Source organism: Rattus norvegicus, chromosome 13 (assembly GCF_021556685.1).
Source record: "Rattus norvegicus strain SHRSP/BbbUtx chromosome 13, alternate assembly SHRSP_T2T, whole genome shotgun sequence".
In the NCBI taxonomy this organism is placed as follows: domain Eukaryota; kingdom Metazoa; phylum Chordata; class Mammalia; order Rodentia; family Muridae; genus Rattus; species Rattus norvegicus.
The window spans coordinates 105,644,556-105,667,962 of NC_141546.1; the positions used below are offsets into that span (position 1 = coordinate 105,644,556).

The window sequence follows — 23,407 nt, forward strand, 5'->3', positions numbered from 1 at the left end:
CCCTGCAGCCTTCCTCTCTGAGTCTCCCTCACTTAGGAAGTACAGTTGAGATGTACATTTTTAAAGTATTTGTTGGTGTTGGGCTTTGGACTTGGGGCCTTGGAGTTGTGGACTCAGTTAACTCAGTTGGTAAAGTGCTTGCCCAGCGAACGTGGGGACTGGAGTTTGATCCCTGTGTAAGGTTGTAGCAGCACAGCCCTGGGGCTCTGTGGCCAGCCAGGCTAGATGGATTGCAGGACCCCACATCCCAATAAGAGACCCTGCCTCAAAAATGGACAATTTTTAAGGAACACTTGAGGTGGCGCTCTGGCCTCCATATATGTGCACAACTACATAAACATACCCCCATTGTATCTTGCATGCACGCACACACACACACACACACACACACACACACACACATGCTCACACACGTGCTCACATACACACACATGCTCACACATGCACACACACACTATGCTCACACATGCATACACACATGCTCACACACATGCTCTCTCACACACACACGCACACACACACATTCTCACAAACATGCTCACATACACACACACATGCTCACACATGCACACACACTATGCTCACACATGCATACACACATGCTCACACACACATGCTCTCTCACACACACACATTCTCACAAACATGCTCACATACATACACACATGCTCACACATGCATACACACATGCTCACACATGCACACATACACACATTCTCACATACACACACATGCTCACACATGCACACACACGCACACACACACATGCTCTCACACATACACATTCTCACACACATGCTCACATACACACACATGCTCACACATGCACACACACATGCACACACACATGCTCTCACACACACACATTCTCACACACATGCTCACATACACACACATGCTCACGCATGCTCACACACACACACACACACACACACATGCTCACACACGCACACTATGCTCACCTCAGGAACACACATTTGTGACAAATAGCGAGTCTCAGCCACTCATGGTAGCTGAGCTTCCACCAACCACAGGTGGCCAGTGGGGTAGGTCATCCTTAAATAAGAGGAGCATTGAGCTGTAAGCAGTCAAACTGCCTGTGTACCCATTTCCTAGCTCTGACCAGGTTGGTGTTCCCTTAAGCTGTTCTAGTTTGGAGGACTTCCTGGTTGGTAGGGGGTTTGTTTGTTTGTTTGTTTGTTTGTTTGTTTGTTTGTTTTGTTGTTGTTCTGGGTTTTGTTTGGTTGCTCAGATAAGTTAAGTGGAATTTGTCTAAAGTTTTTTTCTTTTCTTTCCTTCTTTTCCTCTTCTTCTTTCTTCTGCTCCCTCCCCTCTCTCCCTCTGTTTCTCCTTTCCTTCTCCTCCCCTCTTTCTTTCCTCTTGGATTCTGATCCTCCTGCCTTTACCTCCCCATTCTGCGCTGTGTTGGAAAATGAGCCCAAATTTCACACTTGAACCTCCCAATGGAGACTCATTTCCAGCCCCTGAGGTTTTTCCTTTAATGACACACATGTAGCCATTCCAATGATCACAGAACTCGGGAGCCCTTTCATTTCATATCTGTAAAAGTGTCATGATTCTCCTCACCCATAAGGTTATCCTTTAACAAGGATACCCACTGAGCTATCTCATGGGCCATTAAAAAAAGAGAAAAAAGTTTATTTTTCATTTTAAAAAAGCCAATAAAATGAAATAGCTGAAAAGTGTGTCCCCACACCCCATAACCCTTGATGTCCTGGAGCAGGAAGATGGGGAACAAGACCCTACTAAGTTCCTGTTGGTAATGGGAGGGAACCATCCCTCTCCCCTGGGCAGAGTCTGTGGTCTGCCTGAGGTCTGCTCCCAGGCCTTCTATAATGCAAGACTGCCTGGGTTGAAATCACGACTCTGCCACCCTGATCAGAGTGGTTGATGGCCGAGGAGAAGAAAAAGGAAACAGTTGCTTAAAACTTCTATGCCTGAGGGTCCCCATCTGTAAAACAGAGGAGGCTAAGGAGCTGACAGTCTGTCTCATTTGCCCCGCATGCACGAGGCACTGGTTTGATCCCTACACCTTATATGACGAACAAGGTACCACATTTGTAATCCCAGAACTTGGAGGTGGAGAGAGAAGGAACAAGTCAACCCCAATCCCTTAGCGAGTTCAAGGCCATCCTTGGATACCTGAGCTCTTGTCAGAGAGAGACAGAGACAGACAGACAGACAGACAGACGGACAGAGGGAGGGAGGGAGGGAGGGAGGGAGAGAGAGAGAGAGAGAGAGAGAGAGAGAGAGAGAGAGAGAGAGAGAGAGACCTGGACCAGAGACAAGGTGGTCTACAGCTGGATGTCTGAAGGCAGAGTGCGGGATGTGGGGAGATATTGGCAAACTTCTTTCCTCTGTTGGGTGAGGCTTCAGAATCCTCTGACTTGGCTATGAATCCTGGGTGTGATTTACATATTTAACATTGAACAGTGGATTGTGTATCACGTGCTGCTAACTGGGAGTGAAGAGACAATGTCAAAGTGACCCTCCTTTAGTCAGATGGTAGAGAACACTACTGACACCGCTCACCACAAAGCTTCCCTCCCCGTCAAAACCACCCAGCCTAGTTGGGGATTAAATACCTATTAGGCTAATATGAGGGCTCTTTAACATCTAAAAAGAGCAACTAAATCTTTTTTAAAACACTTAAGTGTGCCACTCTGTGGTTGTGGAGGTCAGAAGACAGTGAATGGGCCTGGTTCTCTCCTCCTATCACGTGGATCCTGGATTCTAGGGACTGAACTTGGGTTGTTGGGCTTAGTGGTGAGCTCCTTTACCCACTGAGCTATCTCATGGGCCATTAAAAAAAGAGAAAAAAGGTTTATTTTTCAGTTTAAAAAAAAAAAGCCAATGAGCCAGGTCTGTAATCCCAGAGACTCAGAAATCTAAGGCAGGAGGATCAGAGATTCAAGTCCAGCCTGGGCAATTTAGTCTCCAAATATAGAGTTAAAAAGGAGCTAGAGCTGTAAATCAGTGATAGCATGGAAAAAGGGAAGAAGGAGAAGAAGAGGGAAAGGGGAAGGAGGAAGAGGGAGAGGGGAGGAGGAAGAGGGAGAGGAGGGAGAGGGGAGGAGGAAGAGGGAGAGGGGGATGAAAGAGAGGAGAAGAGGGATAGGAAGGAGAGGGGGAGGAGGGAGAGGGGGAGGAAAGGGAAGGAAGGAGGGATAGGAAGGAGAGGGGGGAGGAGGGAGGGGGAGGAAAGGGAAGGAAGGAGGGATAGGAAGGAGAGGGGGAGGAGGGGGGAAGAAAGGGGAGGGAGGAGGGATAGGAAGGAGAGGGGGAGGAGGGAGGGGGAAGAAAGGGAAGGGAGGAGGGATAGGAAGGAGAGGGGGAGGAGGGAGAGGGGAATGAGAGGAGGGGAGGAGGGATAGGAAGGAGAGGGGGAGGAGGGGGGAAGAAAGGGGAGGGAGGAGGGATAGGAAGGAGAGGGGGAGGAGGGGGGAAGAAAGGGAAGGGAGGAGGGATAGGAAGGAGAGGGGGAGGAGGGAGGGGGAAGAAAGGGAAGGGAGGAGGGATAGGAAGGAGAGGGGGAGGAGGGAGAGGGGAATGAGAGGAGGGGAGGAGGGATAGGAAGGAGAGGGGGAGGAGGGAGGGGGAAGAAAGGGAAGGGAGGAGGGATAGGGAGGAGAGGGGGAGGAGAGAGAGGGGAATGAGAGGAGGGGAGGAGGGATAGGAAGGAGAGGGGGAGGAGGGGGAAGAAAGGGGAGGGAGGAGGGATAGGAAGGAGAGGGGGAGGAGGGGGGAAGAAAGGGAAGGGAGGAGGGATAGGAAGGAGAGGGGGAGGAGGGGGGAAGAAAGGGGAGGGAGGAGGGATAGGAAGGAGAGGGGGAGGAGGGGGGAAGAAAGGGGAGGGAGGAGGGATAGGAAGGAGAGGGGGAAGAGAGAGAGGGGAATGAGAGGAGGGGAGGAGGGATAGAAAGGAGAGGGGGAGGAGGGAGGGGGAAGAAAGGGAAGGGAGAAGGGATAGGAAGGAGAGGGGGAGGAGGGAGAGGGGGAGGAAAGGGAAGGAAGGAGGGATAGGAAGGAGGGGGAAGGAGGGAGAGAGGGATGAGAGGAGGGGAGGAGGGATAGGAAGGAGATGGGAGGAGGGAGAACCTCCCAGTGGAGCTTCTCCACTGCCTACCTCGGCTCACTTCACTTCCATGGCTTGCATCACTGATCATCAGTGATCTGCCTACCAATGGCCAGTCAGTAGTTCTGCGGAAAATTCAGCTCTTTGTCATGCCAGGTGCATGTGGACAGAGGCACTCTGGAGTCTTGTGTTAAAGGAGAGCTCCCTCCTGACTCTACTGACCATAATACATGAGACCTGAGTAATCCTCACCCCAAAGCTTAAAGAAAGCTGTCATAAACCTCACCACAATGATGGGGGAGCAGGCTCAGACATAGCCTGCCGGGGTCAGAGACAGAGTTCCCCTAGAGACCTGTCTGCTTCCATAGCCTATGACTTTCCCACCACGTGCTTGGCCTCTGAGTATTCTTAGCCCCATTCAGATGAGCACTTAATATTCTGGTACACCAGTGCCTTGGAGCAGGGAACAATTGAGACTTGTTTGTGACCCTCCCCCTCTTGGAGAAGGGAGTCTGCTCTCCCAGAAGAGTTTCCCACTCCGTATAAAGTCTGGACACTCTTAACAAACTTCCCCCGCTGGCTCTGGGTAAGGTTCTAGCATAAGACCATGGAGCAGCTGCATGCTACCCACATAAGCAAACTCTTAAGCACCAACTCTCCGAGAAAGCCCTAGGTGGTAAGATTATCTTTTTTGTTGAGCTTTGAAATTAAGAGTCTGAAGTAGAGGGACCGGGGAGATGGCTCATTCCTTAAGAACATTGTCTGTTCTTGCAGAATACCAGAGTCCAGTTCTCAGTACCATACAGCAGCTCACGACCATCTGTAACTCCAGTTCTAGGGGATCTGATGCCCTCTTCTGGCCCCCTTTATGTGGAACCAAACATACATAATGCACATACAAGCAAGGCATACATACATCATATAAAGACAGATATGCATCAAATAAACACAAGCAAAACTTTAAAAAAAAAAAAAAGAGTCTGAAGCAGAGACACTTCGGGCAACTGTCCAGGCAGTTCAGCTAGAAAGAGGCTAGCCAACATATCAACACAGCATAGTTGCTGCTCCTTCTAGCTGCCTCCGGATTAGCCTTGCTTTGTTTCAACAGCGTCTCATCTTGGGGAGAAAATGCCTTCTCTCTGGATTACCTAGTAGTACTGACACTCACCACACAAGGACTGAGGTCAATGGGATATTCTGAGACAAATACACTTTTGGCAATCACTCCTCCTCTGACCTAAAACAGATGTCTAAATCTGCTGACTCCCAGGAGGCTCTTCAGCCCTGTGGATTCGCTGTATCCTTCTGCTGACTCCCAGGAGGCTCTTCAGTATCCTCCGCCTCCATCTCTGTTATCTCAGTCTCCTGCTTCCTCCAATCCACACTGCTTTTCTCAAAGGAGTCTACCTCGGGTAGTGGGTGGAGGAAAAGGAAAAGCAGAGGAGGGGTAAGAAACAGTTCCTTTACTGGGAAGCGTGGAGACCGTTTTAGAACCTGAGATCCGACTGGAAATAGAGTATGCATCATGCAGATAATGGTCTATGTAAACACTGCATACTTGGACAGCTTTGTGCCAGAGTCTATGCACACTGAGCGTGTTCTCCTGGAGCTCGGGGGTAATGAGTTAGACGGTGAGCCGCACACCAGCCTTGTGTTGATGATCTTGGATTCTGTGTCTACGACATAAGCCCCTGTCCTGCCTCAGGGCGAGGCTGTAAAGACTGGAGGAACATGACTCAGCAGGGATCCTTTTTCTCTCCTCTGTTCCTCTGTAGCCTTTAGTGATGGCTTACCGCTTCCCTCCCACACAGAAGCACCTGATTCCCACACTCTTCCTCCTCCAAGGCCTCTCTCCTTGTACGTGGGGAGCTGTGTTCTTGGCTCTGAGACACATTTCTTAAATTGTTTGCCACAGTTGAGAGTGACTCAGCCGTTGCTTAGGGATTTAATTAGCCAGCAATAAGAGGCTTGAAAGAGACCAGCCTCTGGGGACTTGCTTCCTTCCTGGCTGGGTGAGAACGAAATAACAAGAAACTTGGAACTATCCTGTCCCATACAGGAGCCACAACCACACACGACAGCTTAGGGCATTTACAATGTAGCTGTTCAATGTAGCTGTTCATACAAAAAGTATAAAATACCCACCAGACCCCAAAGGTTTACATGAAAGTTAAATATCTCATTAAGTTAATAATTATTATAAGTTTAAATAACAATGTGATTATTTTATTAGCTTCACCCACTTTTTAAAACGGGGCTGCTAGGCCATTTGAGTTTACCTACGTGGCTTTTGGGATGTTGCTGCTCTAGGGTGTTCTCAATTTAACAGTGACCTAATATACCGACACTTTTTTTTTTTTTTTTTTTTTTTTGGTTCTTTTTTTCGGAGCTGGGGACCGAACCCAGGGCCTTGTGCTTCCTAGGTAAGCACTCTACCACTGAGCTAAATCCCCAGCCCCATACCGACACTTTTGAACTTTAGTTTTTGTTTTCGTTTTTTGCTTTTTTTCATTTATTCTGTTTTGCAGTGGGGGTGGGAGGGTCCTGCATGTGTACCATGGCATATATGTACAGGTGAGAGAACTTGCTTGTGCTAGTTCTTTCCTTCCTCATGGGTCTCAGGGATCAAACTCAGACCCTCAGCCTTGCGGAAATCTCCTTTAACTGGTGAGGCATCATGGTGCTAGCCCAGTATATAATTATTCTTTATTTGTATCTAATATTTGCTTGCCATTCCTTTAAATGACCTTTTTTTTCAACATTTTGAACACCCAAGAAAAATTTTAAGATAAGACCTCAGCGATTGGGGTGTGGCGAGACATGACTACAACCCCAGCAAGGGGAAGGTGGAGACAGGAGGATTAGAAACCCAGGATCATCCTTAGCTATGTGGTGAGTTGGAAGTCAGTCTCAAACAGAAAACAAAATAAAACCCAACGAGATAGCTGGTCAGGAAAAGACAATAGTAGGTGCAAACGTCTTCCCTTTCCTTGGGATTACATATGAACTTCCTTCTGCACGCTCCTACAAGATTCGAACAAAGACAGGCAAGTGCAATTGTGCAATGAAAGCACCAGTAAAGGGTTCTAGAGCCCTGAGAGGAGCCCTTCTGCAGGGATAATAGGGGTTTGGATGTGAGTGACTACTTCTGCATGTTAACCACAAGGCTTTGTCTCGTCCACCTCAGCGGAGAAAGCAAAATCCGATTTGGTGGAGGGGAAAAGAAAGAAAGGTCATAAATAAAGGGGTGTGGAGGGGGCAGTCTCCCCAGAGGCATCCTGCCCAGAAGCCCCCTCTTCCATGCTAAGCCCCAGGGCCAGGGACAAATGGGTAAAGAAATGAATGATGGGAGAGAGCAAGGTGAGCCCCAGCAGCCTGACTCTGAGGCTGGACTGCTCGGTGTTGCTGCTACATAATCTTGTCACAGCAACTCCAATCAAAAAAAAAAAAAAAGAAATTGGGGGGAGAGGCAGGACCTCTCTATGTAGCTGTAGCTGTCCTGGAACTCACTATGTAGGCCAGACTGGTCCTGATCTCACAAAGATCCACCTGCCTCTGCCTCCTGAGTGCAGGGGATTAAGGCATGCACCCCACGCTTAGCCTCAAAAATGATCTTAATATGTGTGTGCCCATGCACATGTGAGCCCACAGAGGCAAGAAGAAGGTATTGGATTTCCCTGGAGCTGGAGTTGCAGGCTGTTGTGGGCTGCCCGTTGTGGGTAGTGGAAACCTAAGTTGAGTTCTGAAACAGCAATATGTGCTCTTTACCTCTGAGCCATCTCTTCTGCCCCAAATGTGATCTTCCTGGAGGAACTTAAGGTCAGTGATGGAGGAGGGAGAGCTATCTAGCTGGCACAGGTACCTGGAGACATCCAAAGACACCAACAGCACCGTACACTGCTCCCGGCATCTCTGGCCAGCACAAAAGTCCGTGTGTGCCAAGACAACTCCTGCCGTTTCCCCAAAAATGTGTTGGTTATCATGATCACAACCTCTTGCCTAGGAAGCTCATGACCCAGAAGGAGAAAGGACAGATTTGTTGGGTATCTACAAAAACATAGAAAGCCAAGTGCTCTTGACTGCCTTTGGTACTGGCCATGTGGTAAAGTGGCTAAAATCAGCTTAACCAACTGGAATTTGAAAATAAGGAGACCAAGTATCAGGAGATCAGGATGGTGAGGTGGCTTGAGAGGAGTGCTTGCCACAGAACATTGTCTCTATCTCTGCTCGTTCACCTTCTCTGGCAGTGGGACCCCATTCACTCTTAATTTTCCCAGAGATCCACTTATCTTTCAAGTCCATTAAGAAACCTACTATGGTCATTTGCTAAGAGGAGATAGTATTAAACTAATAAATAATGGGTTATCTTTTAAAAAATTTTTAAATTATGTACATGCCCCTGCGTGACTGTGTGTGGCTACGTGAGCGTGAGTGCAGGTGCCCAAAGAAAAAAGGAGTTAGGCCTTCCTGGAGCTGGAGGCACAGGTGGTTGTGAATTGCCTGATGTGGGTGCTGGGAATTGAACCCAGGTCCTCTGGAAAAGTTGTGTGTGCTCTTACGCACTGAGCCATCTCTCCAGCCCCATGACTCATCTTCACACCCATAGATTAGTGTATCTCGCCAACCTCATCAGAGAAGCCTGTCTGCAGTGATGGTGATTAATACAGAGACCCACAAACTGGTCAAGGTGGAGAGATGAGACTTCAGAATGCTTGGCCCTAAGTGGAACATGTGCACAATGTCCTCTTCTCAAGGGTTGGGGATCATTGTCAAAGAGGAGACAGAGTGTGAGAACTAGAGCCTGTGCACGACCACCAGGAAACTGTGTCTTCTGGACACAGCTGGGCAGCTGCACACAGAAACTCACGGCAGGTGGGACAGTGCAGGAGGCCTAGGCAAACTCAAGCCAGAGCAAACCCCGGTGTGAAATCCTATCCCCTGTTGAGAAGTCATTGGCAACTGTTAGCTGCTGGGAGAAGGAAAGTCAGATCCCACTAAAGTGTAGCCCTTGGTAAGAAACTCCACTGGAAGACCACACATGCATGAATATTAGAGAAGTTTTTATAGGTTTAAAAAAATACTAAGTTAGGTGGGTAAGGAAGCAGCGAGGCATGGGAGGGTCTAGAAAGAGCGTGTGTGGGGTGACTATGATCAAAACAGATTGAATGAAATTCTCAAAAAAAATAATGAGGAGGAGGAAGAGGAGGAGGAGGAGAAGGAGGAGGAGAAGAAGAAGCAGCAGAAGAAGCAGAAGAAGCAGCAGAAGAAGAAGAAGCAGCAGCAGCAGCAGCAGAAGAAGCAGCAGCAGCAGCAGCAGCAGCAGCAGCAGAAGAAGAAGAAGAAGAAGAAGAAGAAGAAGAAGAAGAAGAAGAAGAAGAAGAAGAAAGAAGAAAGAAGCAGCAGCAGCAGCAGCAGCAGCAGCAGCAGCAGCAGCAGCCGCCGCCGCCAGGCATGATGGTACACGTTTTTAATCCTGTGCTCTGGAAGAAGAGGCAGACAGATCTCTGTGAGTTTGAGACAAACCTGGTCTATTTAGTAAGACCCTATCTCAAAACAAACCTCAAAGCTGTCCCGCCTCTCAGTGAGGCTCTCCTTAGCCCTCCAGCTCACAGGTGTTCTGCACAGTCTTATTCATCTGCTGATACACTTGAGTGAGCCTTCAACTACTTAGAATTTTCCCCGTTTATGTGTGTGTGCAGGCGTGCGGAAGCCAGAGGTTGTTTTCAGGCACTTTCTTCTATTGCTCTCAGTCTAATTTTTTTTTTTTTTTGACACACGGTCTTCCCCTGAGTCTGAAGTTCTCTGTTTTGGTCAGATTAGCTGGTCACTGAGCTCCAGGGTCCTCTTGTCTTCATACCTGCCAAGGCACTGGGTTAGAGACTCACGTTGCTGTGCCGGCTTAGTGGGTGCTATGTGGTGCACCAAGCCCGTCACTGAGGAGCGGTCTCCTCAAACCTCTTGAACTGCTTTTTTACTTGTGCATGTCTGAGTACATTTCCTTCCTGACCAACTGTCAGAGCTTCACAGGCAGAGCTGTGTGAGGCACAGCCGTACCAGGCTGAGCACAACACCTTGGAGAGCCACTGGGAGAGCGGCCTCTCTGCTTCCCCACCCCAGAATGCTCTAGGACTCCAGACTCATTGACGGCTCAGCCAGCTCTCTCCTTGGCCAGACAGGAACATAATTGACTTGTTTTTTTCTTTCCTCTCCAGAGGGTTGAGAGGACCCAGGGAATGTCTGTCTTTTATACAAAGGACAAGAATCAGAGGCAGAATCTATTGTGAGACCCTAGTGAGGTTTTTGCAAGAATCATTGTCCAGATCACTAGAGTTTCTTTGAAAAAGAAACGTTTGGGGGCTGGGGATTTAGCTCAGTGGTAGAGCGCTTACCTAGGAAGCGCAAGGCCCTGGGTTCGGTCCCCAGCTCCGGAAAAAAAAAGAACCAAAAAAAAAAAAAAGAAAAGAAAAGAAAAGAAAAAGAAACGTTTGGCCTTTGTACACAGCTAAACAATTTTTTTAAAAAAATGTAAAGAAAACTTTGTTCAGTCTCTGGTTGTGGTTCCCAAGCATCTGAGGGATTTTTTTTTTTTAATAGTTTTTGTATACAAAGTTGAGGCTATGGAGACAGGAGAGCTGGGGCTTGCTGGACCCAGGTCTGTGCTGATTTGAATAGGAATGGTCCTTTTATGTTCATACATTTGAAGGCTTGGTCATTAGGGAGTGGCCCTACTTGATGGAGGTTTTATGTATGGCCTTCTTGGAGGGCGTCTGTCACTGGGGGTGTGCTTTGGAATTTTAAATGCTCAAGCCGGGCTCTGTGTCTCTCTCTTCCTGCTGCCTAACTATTCAGAGGTAGAACCCTCGACTCCTTCTCCAGTACCATGTCTGATTGCACATCACCACGATTCCTATCATGATTGTTAGCATTCTGTCTAAGCTCCACCCCCACAGTTACCTGGCAACTGCCAGGTATGCCTGACTCTCTAAAAGGGGCTGCTTACTCCATCCTCACTCTCTGGCTCTTCCCCTCTTCCCCCATTGACCCTTCTCTCCCCGTTCTCCTCCCCCCTTCCCTTTACATGCTCATGGCTGGCTCTACTCCTCTACTCCTCTCCTACTCTTTTTCTTCTCTCTCGTCCCTCTCCCTTTTTTCGTCCTTTCATTAAATCTCTCCACGTGGAACCCTGTTGGCCTGGTGTGGTTTGTCCAGACAAGCTGAGATTTCTACCCCAACAATGATGACAATGGACTAAACCTCTGAACTGTGAGCCAGCCCCAATTAAAAGTTTTTCTTTGTAAGAGATGCTGTGGTCATGGTGACTCCTCATAGCAATTAAACCCTAAGACAAGATCCTAGTGAGAGACCCTGTCTCAAAAAAAACAAAAACAAAAAACAAGCAAACGAACAAAACAACAAACCCAAAAAACAAAATAAAAACAAACCAGGGTGGGTAACTCCTGCAGTTTACCTGGGACCATCACAGGTTCACACTCAGATCACCCTGGCCTGTTAACCCCCCTATGTAGCTCAGGTTGGCCTCAAACTTACAAAGATCTCCCTGCCTCTGCCTCTTGAGTGTTGGGATTAAAGGTATGACTACCACACCATACCTTTTTTTTTTTATAACATCTCTCTGTTTAGCCCAGGCTAGCTTCAAACTCCTTACTATGTAGCTCAGGCTAGCCTCAAACTTGAGACTCCTTCTGCTTCAGCCTGGGAGTATGGAGATTACAAGCACATATCATCACTTGCACTTCCTGACAGCCGCATGGACTACCAGCCCCTGGAGCCCTAGAGAGAAATTTTGCTATTCAGTCCTCTTGGTTTATGGGATTTTTCTATGCCCACTAACACACGTCTAGGGAGGAAAAGTCGCCAATACCAACCTTCTCTTACAGGTTTACCACACAGGCCTACACCACTTCACACCCTATGTTCCTGCCGACAGCCGAGAAAACACCAGCAGATGCTAGAGTAAAGCCACATAAGCAAGTTCAAAAATAAATTTCTTCTGAGACAGGGTCTTAGCCCAAGCTGGCCTTGAACTCACATTCCTAAACGCTGGGATTACAGCTATGTTCGGCCACACTCAGTTTATGTAGCATAGGGGAATCAAACCCCGGATTTTGTGTATTCTGAGACTGGACTCTACTAAGTGAGCCACATCCCTGGCCTTGTGCGGTTTTTTGTTTGTCTTTTGTTTTGTTTTGTTTTTTAAAGCAAAACTGCATTGGCCATAGAGCAATTCTGGATAGCCGTGTCTGGTTACTAACACGTTATCAGCATGCAGCTGATGGACCAGTGCTGTCAATACTCTCTCGGTTTCCCGACCTTACCAGACACCGTTCCTACGCCAGAGTCCCAGCAGCGCCTTTTTGGGCTCCTCTAGCCCTCCACTGTTTCTTACACTTTCCTTCATTTTCACTAATCTGGAAGTTTTAAGTACAGACCAGGTAATTTTTACAATAACTCTCTTGAGATTTTTCTCCTGTCTACTTGGGGGAATATGGGTCTAGAGAGGAACCCCCCAGAGGTGAGGTCCATTGTCAAAAGACCCCAAGGGTTGCCAGCATCAGGTGACCTATCAGTGCAAATACTGACCTTGATTACATATTGAGGCTCAGTCTGCCGGTACTGTGGCGGTGTCTGCAGTACCACGGTGAGGTCTACAGCATTGAGGCGGGGTCTGCAGCATTGAGGCTACAGCATTGAGGCGGGGTCTGCGGTACTGAGGCAGGGTCTGCGGTATAGAGGCGGGGTCTGTGGCATTTCTTACCTCATAGGCTTTCCTTCACTATTTCCTTGCTATAATTTTTTTCACGTTTTCTTTTTTACTTTATGCAGATGAATATTTGCCCGGTTGTATGTCTGGGTACCATGTGAGTGCATGGTGTTCACAGAAGTCAGAAGGCAGCATCTGATCCCTTAGAACTAGAGTTATAGACAGTTATGAACAGCTTGGGTCCTGGGAACCTGGGTCCTCTTCAAGAGCAACCAACACTTTTTAACCTCTGAGCTATTTCTCCAGCCTATACCACACAGGTCACACTTGAGTGCGGCTTATACTTGTTGAGTTTAATGCCTACACAAGCTACTTGTAATTCTTTGCTTGGGAGCATTGCCTGATCATCTCCATTCATTTATTCAAAACCGGAGGGTGGGGGTGGGGTGCTCTCTGGTAGATTTTATATTTTAGAGTATTACAGATTCACAGAAAACCTGAATGACAACTAGAGTCAGCATACACAGGACAAAACATCAAATAAACATACTCGCCCGGCAAAAGCCTGAAGAGATTTAAAAAAAAAAAAAAAAAAAAGCTGATGAAAGAAAACAGGCACTGGACACGCTCTAAATTGAAAAGGGCAAGCCAAAGCCACATGGAGCTGCCGCCTCACAGTGTCAGAGGACGCCAGAAAGCCAAGGGACAGCAAATGCTGTCAACAGTGTGGAGAGCAGAGACCGTGCACACAGCAGCTGTGAGCATCCATCACACAACCGTTATGGAGGGCCAGCTGGAGGTTGCTTAAGAAAGTAAACAGCAGCACAAGGAATGACACATGGTGTTAGGGTTCCTGGTTCGATCCCGGGTTTCAGCACCAATGTTAGGTTTTAAATCTCGGCCCGTGCCCAGACAGAAAACACCAAGACACCATGGTTCCACGTGGAGAGGTTTAATGAGAGAAGAGTTTAATGAGCAGAAAGGCCAAGAGCACATGGAGGGGGTGGGGTGAGGAAGGGGACAAGAACAGCGAAGAACAAAGAGTAAGAAGTAAGAGAGGGTAAGAGAGGGCAAACAGCCCCTTTTATAGTGTCAGGCACAGCTGGCTGTTGCCAGGCAACTGTGGGGCGGAGCATACCTGGCTGTTCCCAGGTAGCTGTGGGGGTGGAGCTTAGACAGAACACCAACACAAGGTCCCACGCACGGTATATTATTATACGCACAGGAAGTGGAATGGGCATGTCAAAGCCCGCTCGTGGTCACTGTGAAGTATTCACAACAGCCATGACTCGGGAACAACCTGAATGTCCACCAGTTTGGATCCCTCATCATCTGGGAGGAAGTGACCTGCTTCCCAGCAAAGAAACTCCCACAAACAGCTCCTGGCCGGGAAAGAGAACACACATCAAGGGCCTGTGGTTTCCTTTTTACAACTGATCCTGCTGGGCTTACCGAGAGGCTTTTGTGAGGTCCCGGAAGGCCCAGATTTCTAGTGGAATTTCCTGGAGCTGGAACCTGGTTTCCTATTTACTCTCTGTCCCTCGGAAACCTTCCACAGGGCACAGGCAAAGCCAGGTTAATGGGCAAATGTCTTTTATTTTTTCTTTTGTTTAACTGAGGATCCAGGCAGGATGCTGCATCAAGCCAGTCATGCCGTGGATAGAAAGGGATTTGAGCTTTCTTCTAAGAGGAGCCAGTCATATTAACATAGAGCCAGCTTGCTCCGTCCCACAACAAACAAAAACTTCAGTTCTGACTGGAATTCCCAAGACCTTTTGTCTTGGAGCATGGAAGAGATTGCAGGGGTTTAGGCCGGCTCTTCACAGGCTGTGGTGTGAATGGGCACACAGTCCAAGTTCCTTCTGTGCTGCCTGGGCACTCAGTTTATTGTGTTTTAGCAGTAGCAGCAGACGACAATATGGCTGGCTTTTTCACTTTGCATATTATATTCCTTCAGCCAGTCTCAATTTGAGAGTGTACAATTAAAAAAGCTCACGAACCATCATGCCACGCCCCTGAGAGACTCGTCAGGACCCATTCGGCCTCTGGGTTCTTCACCTGGACCCCGAAGGATTCTTACTGTTCAACTCTCCTTCCTCCAAGGCCCAGTGTTTTCCAGACATGGCAGCTAATCTAATCAGTGCATCTGTGTGTCAGGGAATGCTCTCCTGGGGCATAAAATGTCCTCCCCGTGTTGAAATCCGAGTGGCTGTGATTACCAATGGAACCCTCCCAAGATCAGACTCTAGTAACAGCCCGTGCTAGGAGAATGTGGGAGACTCAGACCCTCCCTCAAGACACTAGCCATCCATCTACCTCCCAACACATAGACTGGCAGTCAGTCAGTCAGACACGCGTGTGCGCGCCCACACACACAGCTGCCTTGGCACTGGGGATGCTGGCGTCTGTATAAGATAGAGCTGAGAGAGTGGAGACTCCCGTGTTGTAGCTCTAGTGATGGGATGGGCTTCTCGATAGCACAGCACGTGCCCCTGTGAGTAAACCCATTAAACTCACTGGATCACCAAGACGGACTTGGATGGCATCATTTCTTCAGTCTGCTGTCATTCTCTCTGTTTGAGGTGATGAAAAATAGCTTATCCAGGAAAATTCACACCGCATCGTGCTCATGCGCTGTGGAACTGGCCCTCCCCTTCATTCAACTAGAGTTTCATGATATGTTCAGAAGGCCTTCATCCCTTTTGGTCCCCACAATTACACAAGATGTCGAGACATGGGTGCCACAGGGCCTCTGTCTGTCAAGGTGGCTCCTCTCTGGATGTAGAATCTCCTCCTGGCTGTTCTTGACACATTGATCTGGTGGGTTTTTACAGTGACAATAAAAGCCCAAGGGCTATATCGTCTAGGAATTCTATCGTCCAAGATAACATTTGGGAAGGTCGCCCTAGGAACAACTGGAGTAGCTGTTGAGTCACCATGCAATTCCCTTTGTGGCCCTGGAGAGCCAGTGGCCATTCTCCAGATGAGGTTGGGAGATGTGCTGTTCACACGTGTCTGAAGATAGAACACAGCGGTTTCCCAGTTGTCTCATCTGCTCTGTTTCTTTTCCTTTTCGGTTTTATGATTAAGCACTTTTATGATTATGTTTTTTTTATGGCTTGCATTATGTCTATGCACCACTTGTATGCCTGGTCCCAAGGAGGACAGACAAGGACATGGGATCCCCTGAAACTGAGCTAGCGATGGTTGCCAGCCAGCGCGTGGGCGACGAGACTTGAACCCCAGTCTTCTGGTGATGCTTTTACTCGGAGTCCTTGCTCTCTGAGCTGCCACTGCCAGCATTCGCCTCCCCCATGCCCTCATTTGCTGTTAACTGTGAAGTGTGGCAAAGCTACGACCGTCATCTACACCCTTATTTTCAACTTTTTATTCTTTGTGAGTTTCGCATCAGGCACCCCAGCCCTTTGTTACCTCCCAGTCCCAAAAGAAAATAAAAGCATAGAAACATATCTCTCTCTCTCTCTCTCTCTCTCTATCTCTCTCTCTCTCTCTCTCTATCTATCTATCTATCTATCTATCTCTATCTCTATCTGTCTCTCTCTTTCTCTCTCTCTCTCTCTGTCTGTGTCTGTCTGTCTGTCTGTCTGTCTCTCTCTCTATCTCTATCTCTACCTCTATCTCTATCTCTGTCTGTCTCTCTCTTTCTCTCTCTCTCTCTTTCTCTCTCTCTCTGTCTGTGTCTGTCTGTCTGTCTATCTGTCTGTCTGTCTGTCTCTCTCTCTCTCTCTTTCTCTCTCTCTCTGTCTTCTCTTGCACACACACACACGGTCCACACCTCTACACTTGCGAACATTCATTGCCATGGCTCTTTGGCCTGGTTTGAGATCTCTGTCACACTGTTAATATTGGATCCTCGCGGGGTCTCCTCCCAGTTATCCTGTGTTACCCTGTGTCATGGAGATCCTGCAGCTTTGGGTGAGTAGGACTAGGCCTTTGACCTGCTCTAACAGTTTGAAGATAGTGTAGACTTTGGGGGAGGCGGGGCAACTCAAAGCCCTGGATCTGGGTTTTAGTGGTAAGTAGCTGAGCTGGTCAGCCCGCAGGCTCTCCCCTTGTCAACACACAAGGATAGCTAGGCCACACTCAATGCTGCCATCGTCAGGGGGCGGGGCCAGCTCACAAGCTTGCTCTTTTGAACTTAAGGGTAGATTTCCCAACTACTAAAGGTGGCTCAGGGTGAGGCGGGGAGGGCATCATTCCCTCACCCACATCACCTCATGACAGACAAGTGGTGGGACCAGCTCTCAGGTGCTCTCACCCTCAGGGGTAGTTCGCCTTCCTTATTTTGCTTTCATCTCTCTGTTTTTCCTCTCCTTTCATTTAATCATTGCTCTGAACCATGGCAACAAGGAGAACTTGCAGGTTAGCCCTCTGGTCTCCCCAAAACAACTGGCCATTGATCCCTGAGGCCCAGTACAAGATTTAAATTAAAGATCAGAAATGCTGAAGTCACAGCTAGGATTAAATGGAAAAGCAGAGTAGACAAAAGCAAAAAAATAAGGCACAAAATAAGAAAGAAATTTAGGGTAGCTCAGTGTTTAACCATGACTCCCACCATCTTCTCCAGAAAAATAAGGCCAAATGGGAAAGTCAAAGCATACACGCACACACACATGTACACACACATATATGCACACACAAATGCACACCTGTATACATACATACATACACACACGCATGCACAAACCCATACTATATATACATGCATGCACACACATACATATACACACATGCATGCACTCACACATATACATGTACACATGCACACATGCATGCACACATACACATACCTATATACACTTGCATGCACACAGATATACCTATGCACACACCCATGTACACACACATATACATGCACACATGCATGCACACATGCATGCACACATACACATACCTATATACACATGCACGCACACCCACATGCATGCACACCTGCATACATATGCACACACATATGTGCACACACACACAGGCACACCCTCACTTTGCCACCCACTCTGCCTCTTCTAATCTAATCTCTTGTGCAGACTGTGTGGGCAATCTTACGCTTGGACTCAGTTGTCAGTCTGAGCAGATCCTAAATCCCTCCCAAATGAGACATTTCTGCAAAGGCCAACAATGAAGAGGCTGAAATCTAGAACTGCCAGTGCATCCCACCAAACAGTGGGGAAACCAGGACTGCCTGCAAGAAAGCCATGCACCTCACCCTGGATTCTGTCCTGTCTCCATCCAGGTCAGAACCAAAATAGCGATAGTTAGGTATTTGGGGCAGTGGACCGTGCCAGGAAACTTGGTAAGGCTGAGTGGGTTAGAAGCCCTGGAACCTCTGGAAGGATTACAGGATCTTCACCTGCTTCTGACCAGGCCCCTGTCAGGTGACCATACCCCTCACCCCATGAAGAGGATCGTGACCATCAGTCACATAGGGGCAGCACGCCCAAGTCCCTCCACATGCCGATGAGGCATCCCTAACATCTCAGACCAGGACAATAGAAAGCATCCACCTCTAGACCCCAACCCATCCCCAAAATGTATACAAGACCCTGTCCAGAAGGAGTAAGGTGTGTGAGAATTACTCCATCGCCTGAGAGCATCTGTCTCCGAAGGGCTGTAACACTTCCTGGGGAAGAGAGAGCTCTCCCGAAGCTTTCGCCCACTGGAAGCTTCTCTACACCTTGCTTACTAGTTGAGCCCTGAGCCCTCTTCAGGCTCTGGGTAGCAGCAGGCCAAAGCAGCAGTCACACTTCCCTCTCTCTGGTTGCTCCCACTCCCCTTCGCTTGAACAGGCCAGAGATTTCTGTACACAGATGGACATAGGAACATACCTGAACAGTCCTCAGAGGTGCAGAGAACACAGTCTCTAGTGTCCTAGGGGGATTCACCACATGGAGACAGTGTCCGGTGCACACTGCTCTGCCCAACCGAATTATCGTAGGCACTGGTGTAACCAGTGGCTACAGAGGATATCCCAGATTTCAGAATACCTTGTCATGGTTTCTTATCTTCCACTGTCTCAATCCATTCAGAGGCCGAATGGCTTAGAAACAATAGGACTTCTGCACTTCTGGAGGCTAAGAGAGTTAGATCAAGACACTGAGTGGATTCCATGGATGGGTCATAGATGGTGCATGAGAGAAGAAATGAACCATTTCATAAAAGCTCTCATACCGTGTGTGGAGGGCAACTTGGTACTGGCCATCGGTGGGCTCCCAAGCCTGCTCCTCTCTGGAGGTCCTCATCCTGCTTGTGGGAAGAAAGAGTTAAATCCCAGATTTACATAGGGCACAGCCAGCCTTGCTCCTCTGATGTCCTGGGACAGCAGGTCTCTGGACAGCACAGAAAGATGGCTGCATTGACCCATCCCTCACCCAAGCACTTGGTCACCAGGCATGCAGGGTTTGAGCAAGGATATTCCATCACTGTGGACATGGAGCATGTTGCTCTCTAACCTGCCTACTGGCCAAAAGCATAAGCCAACCCACAGAGCAGCCAGCAGGTGCCAAGCGGTAGGAGCCATCGGTGCTGAGGAAGCTGTGTCCCCAGCCTCGGTGGTGGGAAGGCAACGTTTGCCAGGTCTGACTCACCAGTAAGCATGCTGTGATATGGCTCTAGCCCGGGCTCTGCACTGCACGGTTTCCCAAGGCAGAGTCACCCAACAGACCCTGGGAGCTTGTGAATCGTCATCAGGGCGTGGTGACTGTCACCAGCACGATCTACAGGCAGCACACCTGTCCAGGTTCCCAGGTTGGAACTGTTGGCAAAGCCCATACAGAGGTGGGAAGCCCACATCTTAGTCCAGCTTAGTCCAGGAGGGAAGGGCATTGGACTGGGCTGGTGGCAGAGAGCACAGAGTCAGGACGGCAGCTTGCCTTGGCCTCGGCAGAATCCTGCTCCACGTCCCTTGGCATGTAGACATGGGATCCCGCAGCGGGCCTACACACGCACGCCTGGAAGGAAAGCAAACACATCCCTGGGTGACAGAACCAGAAGGTTCTGTTTTTCTGGTCTTGGATGCGGAACGCTGACCCTGGGGAGCTGTGTCCTGGTCCTGTTTGTCTTGGAGGCAGGGTTTGCTCTGCAGCCTTTGCCAGCCTTGGACTTGAGGTTTACCTGCTTAGCCCTCCACGTGCTGTGATTAGCACCCCATCACTGTACTCAGCCTGATCCCTGACCACAAGGACGCAAGGCATGAAGCGGGCCACCTCCCAGTGGTTGCTGGAATGGAGGGACATTATAGTCAGAGACAAAGAGCTGGGAGGGCATGCTGGACACCATGGAGGTGCTCTAGAGGGCTCGTGGGTATATGTCTGTATCTGTGTACGTATCTGTATTTGTATGTGAGCATGTGTGTGTGTGTGTGTGTGTGTGTCTATGTGTGTATGCATGTCTATGTGGGTGTGTGTCTGTATCTGTGTACGTATCTGTATTTGTGTGTGTGTGTGTATGTGTGTGTGTGTGTCTCTGTGTGTATGCATGTCTATGTGGGTGTGTGTCTGTGTGTGTCTGTGTGTATCTGTATTTGTATGTGAGCATGTGTATGTGTGTGTCTGTATGTATATGTGTCTGTGTGTGTATGCATGTCTATGTGGGTGTGTGTCTGGGTGTGCTGTGTGTATCTGTATTTGTATGTGAGCATGTGTATGTGTGTGTCTGTTTGTGTATGTGCCTATGAGTGTGTGTATGCATATCTATGTGGGTGTGTGTCTGTGTATGCACACACAGACACACACACACATATATATGTTTTATATATATATATATATATATATATATATATAATGACAGAGAAGCAAGCCAGCTTTACCAAGAGCCCATTGCTTGAGTTCTTTTGCCACAAGGACTTGGGGTCTAGCCTGTGCCAGTTTTGACTGGGCCTTCTGAGGTAAATTGCTGGTTCCAGGGATCTCACAGGGTTGGCTTTGATTCTACAGTGAGAAGACCCAGTCCCACGTGGTTGGATTGAGAAGGTTAAGGCTCAGAGCCTATACCCTAATCCTCACTACTGGGTGGTGGGTTTTGTCGTTGTTTTTGTTTTTTGCAATCCTGATATGAGATTACATGTATAAAATAATCCCAGAAGGAGAAATACGAGTTCTGGTCTCCTGACTAAAGTTTCTAGCACGAGAGATTTTCATTCCCGTTCTCACTTTTCAGGATTATCTGTGAATGTTCTTGGATGAGAAATTTTCTATTAGATTGTAAATACCCAACCAAAGAGGACCATCATGGAAGATTGGACTCCAGCTCCTCCCGAGACCCAGGGCAGAACCTTTAATCTTGTTGAGCCTCAGTGAGTTATCTGTACAATGAGGAGACTAGCACCCCTCTCAAAGGGCTGTGGTTAGGATCAAACAGACTGGGGATTGTAAAAATCCATGATGCACTGTGGGTGGGGAGTATTCAAAGCTGTTTTTGCCTGTCAGCTGTTTACTGGCAGGATAACATCTCTGCAGGCCTCCAGGCTTGCTCCTTCTCTGACCGCTCAGTCCCTACAGCAATCTCACTGGTTCACAAGGTCAAAGGGCCTGAAACACTTTGACCTCATTGAGCCTGAGGCACAAAGTTACTGAATGACCTGCAAAAAACTTTTAGGAATAACTTGGTGTGAGGACCCTGCCTGTTTGTCTCGCAGCAGAGCATTTCAGGGCCCAGGTTGCTCTCCCTACCTCTCCCAATGCACCAAGAGAAAGAAAAGGAAGATCTGGGGCAGACAGGGGATAAGATATAAGATACTGGACACTGTGGCCTCCAAGTCACCCGGGCCGCAAACTTTACATAAAACACTTTGGTACAACAAAAGAAAAATGGTCCTCTAGCCCTCGTGTTCTCTGTTAATTCTTAAACCCGAGTACAGACACATGCCCAGCATTTTCTCAAGCCACTTTGAGATAAAAGAACCTTCAACCTTGTGGAGAACAGAACTGAAGAGTCGGGAAGCCCATCCAACATACTCCTGCTTCTAAGGACCAGGACAAAGGCACGTCTTTGGGAAGCCACCACTCCTCCATGACGGTGGGAATGGCCCTGTGAGTCTGTATCCATGTGTTAGATCTCAGCTTTGCAGCGCTGAGCCTTTCCTCATGCTCCCCCTTTTGGGGGGATCTTGGGGAGTCCCCCTTACCTTCTTCTGTGGTACAGCTCCTGCCTCCTTCTCCAGTGTTCCTTCCACCCTGTTTCCGTGTGCGCTGGGGCACAAAGGGACAAATGTGGTGTCCCGGGTTGCCATGCCAGCATTTGCAAGAACCGTAGCCCTGGCTGTCAGGTTGGCTTGGTTAGAGATTCGCCTGCCCCTGCTGAGATCAAAGCTGTGTACCACCACCCGGTTTCAATCTTCGCCTTCTTATTGGAAGTATAACTCCTCAGCTCTGCCTGACTCCATCCGGGGAGGCCTGGCTCACTCATTCCACAATGAAGTACTAAGCATGAACCACACTAGCCACTGGGAATCCACAGCAATCCTGGGGCTGAGTGCCTCACTTAGGAGACAAAGACCCGAACAAGATCAACAGGCAGGCACTGCCAGGAGCTGGTTCTCTTAAGTGGAACCACCTATGCCTCCAGGAGCTGCCAACTGCTGTGGACCCTCAGCTCTCGCAAGACACCTGTACCAAGCGAGCTTGCCTGGGTGCACCTGTTACCTCAGTTACCTGAGGAAAATGGAGGCCAGCTGTGTGAGTCTTCGGTGCCCCGAGAAAACAATACACATTTATCATGGACAAGTCTGAAAGCAAGAAAAAATGATAAAGCAGACAAAAGAATGCTCACAATTCTGCTGATAAATGCTCATGCCCATCACTATGTGTTCTAGGCTGGCTGTGCACCTTGCACGGTAATTATCCTGCCTCAGCCTCCTGAGTACAGGGACCACAAGCATGTGTCACCCTGTGAGCCCAGCACGGAGCTCACATCCGTAGGTGCCTTTCAGTCATTCGCTCCCTTGACAACCATCGCCATGCTCCAGACACTGTTCAACACTGAGGACGTTAGGACAGTGGTGGTAGGAGGCGGGTACCCATGTGTGCTATTGAAACAGAACACTGTGTGATCTCTGAGGTTGGGAATGGCCTTCTTCCACTTCTGGATCCTGAGAAGACCAAGGTGCAGGAAGCACGTCTCGCCATCTTGTCCTCAGACTGTGGAAAACACAAAGGCAGCAGAGACTTTCGGAGAGCACCTCAACCTGGTTTTGGGGGCAGGGCTTGATCACCCAAAGATCCACTTCCTTTCCTGGTTATGGAGAATGCTGTAGCAGTTTCTGTAATCATTTCCACATACTTAAAGACCTATTCATTTTTAGTGTGTGTGTGTGTGTGTGTGTGTGTGTGTGTGTGTGTTTCCTGCATGTCGTGTGTGCACCATATGTGTGCCTGGTGCTCTTGGAGGCCAGGTCCTCTGGAACTAGAGTTACAGATAATAGTGAGTCATCATGTGGGCTCTGGGGATTGAACCCAATCTTCTGCTAGAGCAGTCAGTGCTCTTCTCTGCTGGACTGTTACTCCAGCCCCCACATATTTAATGTAGTCCTTACCCTTGTGAAAATGGGGAGGGGTCTAATTTAACATTTTTGG

General features: G+C 48.6%; 1 long non-coding RNA gene across 4 annotated transcripts; it reads right to left on the reverse strand.

Moving 5' to 3' along the window:
• Positions 1 to 13,216: 13,216 nt before the first annotated feature.
• Positions 13,217 to 19,898, reverse strand: LOC148001886 (uncharacterized). Of its 4 annotated transcripts, XR_015636284.1 has the most exons (4): positions 19,424 to 19,898; positions 19,008 to 19,079; positions 18,665 to 18,910; positions 14,397 to 15,833 (listed from the first exon to the last, which is right to left on the reverse strand). It is a non-coding gene; the product is annotated as an uncharacterized LOC148001886 (long non-coding RNA). The 4 variants fall into 4 exon arrangements; XR_015636283.1 differs by lacking the exon at positions 18,665 to 18,910 and having other exon boundaries at positions 13,217 to 15,833; positions 19,424 to 19,815; XR_015636282.1 differs by lacking the exon at positions 14,397 to 15,833 and having other exon boundaries at positions 15,893 to 18,910.
• Between the last annotated feature and the right edge of the window lie 3,509 nt (positions 19,899 to 23,407).